The following is a 7231-nucleotide window of genomic DNA, read 5'->3' as shown; positions in this document are numbered from 1 at the left end:
GGTTTTTTCCAATTGTCTGATCACATGCCATTCCTGTGTATCTTTTTTAGACTGATCACTGATGAAAGCTTGTTTTCTTCCTGTTAATTAGCTAGAGGAACTCGGTGCAAAAGCCATAGATGACAACAAGATCATCTGAGAGACATCAAGCTTCTCCCCTGACAGCTCATGTTCATGAAGGACTGCTTGTAACAAAAGAAATATGAGTTCAGGCCCTGACCAATCACAGGTGATGGTAGGGCTCATCTGCAATGTCTTTCAGTGCAAAATCTGTATCAAATATTATGAGAGCTAGTTTCTTCTTTCAGCTTTTACCGGTCATCTCAGATCTACGTAGTCCTGTTGTTCTTCAGCTGGTGCTTCAGGGTTCTGCTGGGATGGGAATCTCTTTTCAGCAGTTTAAGAACGGCAGCTCTCATCTGAGCAGACTTTCCCCACACTTTCCCACTGTGCCCTACCCGGCAGTAGCACTTATCAGCACTAGTAAAACTTGTGCCGTTGTTTGAGACCAGGTCTCTAAACCTGCAGTGACACTCTAAGTACTAGGTACAGTCCTCCCAGCCAGAGCAGTCTATTGATATGGTGGTTGAAAAAGGCAGCTGGGCCTGGAGACCTTCACTCTGACCTGCAGCATCTGACAAGTGGACCTGAGTTAGTGCTGAGAGCAGAAATAAGGCCAGGTATGCTGACAGTATTACTTCCTGGCTGTTTAAAGCAGCCAGGCTGCTTTAAAGATATGTCCACTCCCTGAGGCAGTTTCAAAGTAGAAACAGAAATTCTTCACAGCAGCATCACCAGAGTCAAAAGCAAGCAGAGATGAGTTCCTTCAAAACAAAGATGCTGATGGTCAGTCCAACTTCTGTCAGGAACCAGGAAGACCTAGAAAGGATTGTGGGGGATGGATAAAGAATAGAAAGAAAGAGATGCTGACAGACAAGGAAAAACAAAAAAAAAGTGTAAAGAAAAAAAAAGCAGAAAGTAAAGAGAAGGGAAACAGTTTGTTCCTTGCTTGTTCCTGTCTTGCTGTCTGCCATGCAGGCAGTAGGCAGCTATCTGTTTATGCGTAGCTGGGATATAGAAACCAGAAAGAAGAGTAACCTAATGAATTAGGGAACAGGCTTTACCGATCATTTATTTTTACAGTCTGTCAGCATTTTCCCTAAAACCAGGGTAATCCAGAGGGCTTATAATTATTTCATGGGCTTATAATTATTTCATAGGCTTATAATTATTTCCTAGTTGCAGTCCTGATCCCCTTCAAAAGAGGGGAGATTCTCTCCCTTCTTTTTTATGCTCACAATGAAGTGTGATCGTCCGAGGCTCTAGATTTGTATTCTTTGCACAGAAGAACAATACTTTTTATTGTTACATACTCCAGCTATGCTTCTCCAACAAACACTTTAGGTTTTAAGCACAGCATGTTTGATTTATTTTGGCTTCCTTACTCTTTTTACCCAGTATAGGAGGAAAATAGACATACATCTCCATTGCACTCTGCTCAGCTCTGTATTCACAGCACACTGATCTGTGCAGTTTTCTGGAGATGCTCTTGCTTCTCCTGGCAGGGTTGATTAGAACCCTTTGAGGTAGACATTGACCAAAAAAACCCCTAAAACTAGAAGAAGCTTTGCTTTCCCAGTATCATCCCAATTTTCTCATTAACAGTGGCAGAGGTCAGCCAAATCTGATACAATTCCTCTGATGAGATCTCAGGCCTAACTACTTGTGTGGGTGTTTCCCGAGGAATAGTCTGCCCTCAGGGAGCCCAACTCCCTCCCCGCTCCTACTGATGTGGCACCACTGAATCCAGCTGAATTCCAGTGTTTGAAAACTGATGATGAGAGCAGCATCAGACCCACCCAAGGGGTGTGTTTTAGGGGTGTCGTGGTTTAGCCCCACTCAGCAACTAAACACCACGCAGCCGCTCGCTCGCTACCCCTACCCCTGTGGGATGGGGGAGAGAATCAGAAGAGCAAAAGCAAAAAAACTTGTGGGCTGAGATAAGAACAGTTTAATAACTAAAATAAAATAGTAACAGTAATATTGAATATGATAATAATAATAATAACAACAATTATATTATAACAACAAAAGAAAATAACTGGAGAGAAAGAAATGAAGCCCAAATAAAAAAGGAAAAACCTCAAAAAAAACCCACAAGCAATGCAATCGCTTAGCACCTGCTGACAAGGGCTGCCGGTCCCTGAGCCATGATCGCTGAGTGCCCCGAACAGCTCCCCTCCTACTGAGCATGGTGTCACATGATATGGAATATCACTTTGGCCAGTTTGAATCCGCTCTCTTGGCTGTGTCCCCTCCCCTCCATCCTCCATCCTCCTGCATCACCCACCAAGTGCACCCAGGTCCTCAAGCAAAAGCAATCCCATGAATGGGTTTGCATTTGCCTGAGGCAGGAAGAACCCAGACTGTTTCCCCCAGCATAATTTCTACGTGCACTACAGGGACTCCAATCCCTTCCACGGTACGTAAGGGTTCTGACTGGGAAGGGCCAGCTCGATTGGCAGATCCCCTCGTGTTGACTAAACACATGGCTTTTGCTAAATGTATATCCCTGTGTTTAAATGTTCCACACAACCCCCATTGCTCTCAGTGTAGTTTTTAACAGTCCATTGTATCTTTCAATTTTTCCAGAGGATGGTGCGTGATAGGGGATGTGATACACCCACTCAATGACGTGCTCTTTGGCCCAGGTGTCTATGAGGTTGTTTCAGAAATTACTCCCACTGTGTGATTCAATTCTCTCTGGGGAGCCATGTCGCCACAGGACTTGTTTTTCCAGGCGCAGGATAGTGTTCCGGGCAGTGGCGTGGGGCACGAGATACGTTTCCAGGCATGCGGTGGTTGCTTCCACCATTGTAAGCACATGGCGCTTGCCCTGGCAGGTTTGTAGGAGTGTGATATAGTCAATTTGCCAGGCCTCCCCATATTTATATTTCAGCCGTCGTCCCCCATACCACAGAGGCTTTACCCGCTTCGCTTGCTTGATTGCAGCGCATGTGTCACATTCGTGGATAACCTGTGCAATAACATCCATGGCCAAGTCCACCCCTCGATCACGAGCCCACCTGTATGTTGCATCTCTCCCTTGATGGCCTGAGGTGTCATGGGCCCACCGAGCTAGAAATAATTCACCCTTATGCTGCCAGTCCAGATCCACCTGAGCCACTTCAGTCTTGGCAGCCTGATCTACCTGCTGGTTGTTTCGATGTTCTTCAGTGGCCCGACTCTTGGGGACATGAGCATCCACATGACATACCTTTACAACCAGGTTCTCTGCCCGGGCAGCAATATCTTGCCACAATGAATCAGCCCAGATGGGTTTCCCTCTGCACTGCCAGTTGCTCTGCTTCCACTGCTGTAACCGTCCCCACAGGGCATTTGCCACCATCCAGGAGTCAGTATAGAGATAGAGCACTGGCCACTTTTCCCATTCAGCAATGTCTAAGGCCAGCTGGATGGCCTTTACCTCTGCAAACTGGCTCGATTCACCTTCTCCTTCAGCAGTTTCTGCTACTTGTCGTGTAGGACTCCATACAGCAGCCTTCCATCTCCGGTGCTTTCCCACAAGGCGACAGGACCCATCAGTGAACAGGGCATATTGCTTCTCATTTTCTGGCAGTTTGTTATATAGTGGGGCTTCTGCAGCACGTGTCACCTCCTCCTCTGGTGATATTCCAAAGCCTTTGCCTTCTGGCCAGTCCATGATCACTTCCAAGATTCCTGGGTGACTGGGGTTTCCTACTCGAGCCCGCTGGGTGATCAGTGCAACCCATTTACTCCACGTAGCATCAGTTGCATGGTGTGGAGAGGGGACGTTTCCTTTGAACATCCAGCCCAGCACTGGCAGTCGGGGTGCCAGGAGCAACTGTGCCTCAGTACCAAGCACTTCTGAAGCAGCTCGGACCCCTTCATATGCTGCCAGTATCTCTTTTTCAGTTGGAGCATAGCAGGCCTCGGACCCTCTGTATCCCCGACTCTAAAACCCTAGGGGTCGACCTCGGGTCTCCCCTGGTGCTTTCTGCCAGAGGCTCCAGGTAGGGCCATTCTCCCCAGCTGCAGTGTAGAGCACATTTTTTACATCTTGTCCTGCCCAGACTGGCCCAAGAGCTACTGCATGAACTATTTCTCGTTTAATCTGTTCAAAGGCTTGTCATTGCTCAGGGCCCCATTTGAAATCATTCTTCATCTGGGTCACTTGATAGAAAGGGCTTATGATCACACTATGATTTGGAATATGCATTCTCCAGAAACCCACAACGCCCAGGAAAGCTTGTGTTTCCTTTTTGCTAGTTGGTGGAGACATGGCTGCTATTTTGTTGATCACATCCATGGGGATCTGACGACGACCATCTTGCCATTTGATTCCTAAGAACTGGATTTCTCATGCAGATCACTTCACCTTACTTTGTTTTATGGCAAAACCAGCTTTCAGAAGGATTTGGACTATTTTCTCTCCTTTCTCAAAAATTTCTTCCGCTGTGTTGCCCCACACAATGATGTCATCAATGTATTGAAGGTGTTCTGGAGCTTCTCCCTGTTCCAGTACAGCCTGAATCAGTCCACGGCAAATGGTAGGACTGTGTTTCCACCCCTGGGGCAGTCGATTCCAGGCGTACTGGACGCCCCTCCAAGTGAAAGCAAACTGTGGCCTGCACTCTGCTGCCAGAGGGATTGAGAAGAATGCATTAGCCATATCAATTGTGGCATACCACTTGGCTGCCTTTGACTCCAGTTCGTATTGAAGGTCTAGCATGTCTGGCACAGCAGCACTCAACAGTGGAGTGACTTCATTCAGGCCACGATAGTCTACTGTTAGTCTCCACTCTCCATTAGACTTCCGCACTGGCCATATGGGACTGTTAAAGGGTGAGGGGGTCTTACTGATCAATCTTTGGCTCTCCAGTTGACCAACTGCTCATGGATGGGAATCAGGGAGTCTCTGTTGGTGTGATATTGCCGCCGGTGCACTGTTGTGGTGGCCATCGGCACCTGTTGTTCTTTGACCTTCAGCAACCCCACAACAGAAGGGTCCTTCAAGAGACCGGGCAAGGTAGACAGCTGTTTAATTTCCTCCATCTCCAAGGCAGCTACACCAAAAGCCCACTTGTAACCTTTTGGGTCCTTGAAATACCCTCTCCTGAGGTAGTCTATGCCAAGGATGCACGGAGCCTCTGGGCCAGTCACAATGGGGTGCTTTTGCCACTCATTCCCAGTGAGGCTCACTTCGGCCTCCAATACAGTTAGCTCTTGGGATCCCCCTGTCACTCCAGCAATGCTGATGGGTTCTGCCCCTATATAGTTTGATGGCATTAAGGTGCACTGTGCGCCGGTGTCCACTAAAGCTTTATACTCCTGTGGGTCGGACGTGCCAGGCCATCGGATCCACACAGTCCAGTAAGCCCGGTTATCCCTTTCCTCCACCCAGCTGGAGGCAGGGCCCCTCTAGTCCTGATCATGGCAGTCACAACTCACTTCCTGTAAATGTGAATCAGGAGTCCCTCTATTACACTTAGAAATAAAATCTGCGCTTCTACTCCTCTGTCTGGGGACTTGCTCGCTGGAAACTGGAGCAGCAGCTTTCCCGGAAGAGCCTCCCTGAGTGACTGTTCTTCCTTGCAGTTCATGCACTCCTGCCTGTAGGGTTGAAGTAGGCTTGCCATCCCACCTCCTCATGTCCTCTCCGTGGTCACGCAGGTAGAACCATAGGGTGGCCCGTGGTGTGTATCCCCTCCTTTGAGCCAAAGGACGCTTATTCCTAACAGCTGAGACACTGCTCTGTCGAGGTGGGGAGTAGGACAGATCTTCTTTGAGTTGCTGGACCTCTTGGGATAGTTTCTCTACAGCAGAGACGATCGAGGAAGAGAGATTTGTTTAGTAATCCCAGAGTCTATCAATCACCTCCGCCACCGTTGGTGTCTCGTCATCTCTCCAGGACATCACTGCCAATGAGTTTGCATGCGAAGATGGTGCGCTCCGTACAAACTTCCGCCACATGGGTCGTGTGCACTCGGCTTCATCTGGATCTTTGGATGACCGTTGATCGTCCAGGTCACCATAAATCACCTCAAACACAGCTAATTCCCTTAGTTACTGGATTACTTTCTCCATAGTTGTCCATTTTCCTAGGCGATATCTAACATCTTCTTTAAAGGGATACCTTTCCTTCACTCCAGACAGGAGTCGCCTCCAGAGGCTGAGGGCTTGTGTTTTTTTCCCAGTTGCTTTGTCAGCACCCCCTTCCCCAGAAAGGGATCCCAATTGTTTGGCTTCTTTTCCCTCTAGTTCCAGGCTACTGGCCCCATTATCCCAGCATCGGAGCAGCCAGGTGACAATGTGCTCACCTGAATGATGGCTATAATCTTTTCGCATATCTCACAACTCGCTTAAGGACAGGGATCGGGTGGTCTCTATTTCATTTATTACTTCTTCCTCCTCTCCCCGTGACGGCCCTGCTTTTTCATCATCCCGTTATAAATGAGTTGATGTCCGCTTCCAATATTTCGTCTTGTGTGTGGGGGCGACTGATACTGGCACAGGTTGATTCTCTGAGCCAGCTCCAGTACTTGTTGTGGGGGTTTGAGTGGCTGCAGTGCCTGTTGTCAGGGCTGGAGTGTCTACAGTGCCAGTCACTTTGCATTTCAATCCAGAGACCTTCTCTTCCCCCTGGGGGCACTGAATACTGTTGAGCAGAGCTCGGTATGCATGGGCCAGGCCCCAGCATGTTGCAGTTATCTGTGTCTCTCTGGAGTTCCCAGCGTAACAACATACTTTCTCCAAATATTCTACTAGTTTTTCAGGATTCTGCACTTGTTCGGGGGTGAAACTCCAAAACACTGGGGGTGCCCACTGCCCTAGGTATTTGCCCATGCTATCCCACACGCCCTGCCACTCGTAACTATCAAGCCTTGGGGCAGATTTCTGGGTGATATTCTTAAATTGCTTAGTCAAAACCAAAACAACATGCCTTCGGGCCCTTCGTTGGGTGCCAGAAAGGACTATTGTTGTTCAGCCCCAGTCAGCAACTAAAGACCACGCAGCTCTCGCTCACTACCCGCACCCCTGTGGGATGGGGGAGGGAATCAGAAGAGCAAAAGAAAAAGAAAACAAAAAAAAAAAGTTGTGTGTTGAGATAAGAACAGTGTAATAATTAGAATAAAATAATAATGATAATATTGATTATTATAAGAATAACAATAATGATAATATAATA

The sequence above is a fragment of the Phalacrocorax aristotelis genome, chromosome W (assembly GCF_949628215.1).
Source record: "Phalacrocorax aristotelis chromosome W, bGulAri2.1, whole genome shotgun sequence".
Lineage (NCBI taxonomy): Eukaryota > Metazoa > Chordata > Aves > Suliformes > Phalacrocoracidae > Phalacrocorax > Phalacrocorax aristotelis.
The sequence above is the reverse complement of the archived record's forward strand: the minus strand, read 5'-3'. Positions refer to the sequence as shown.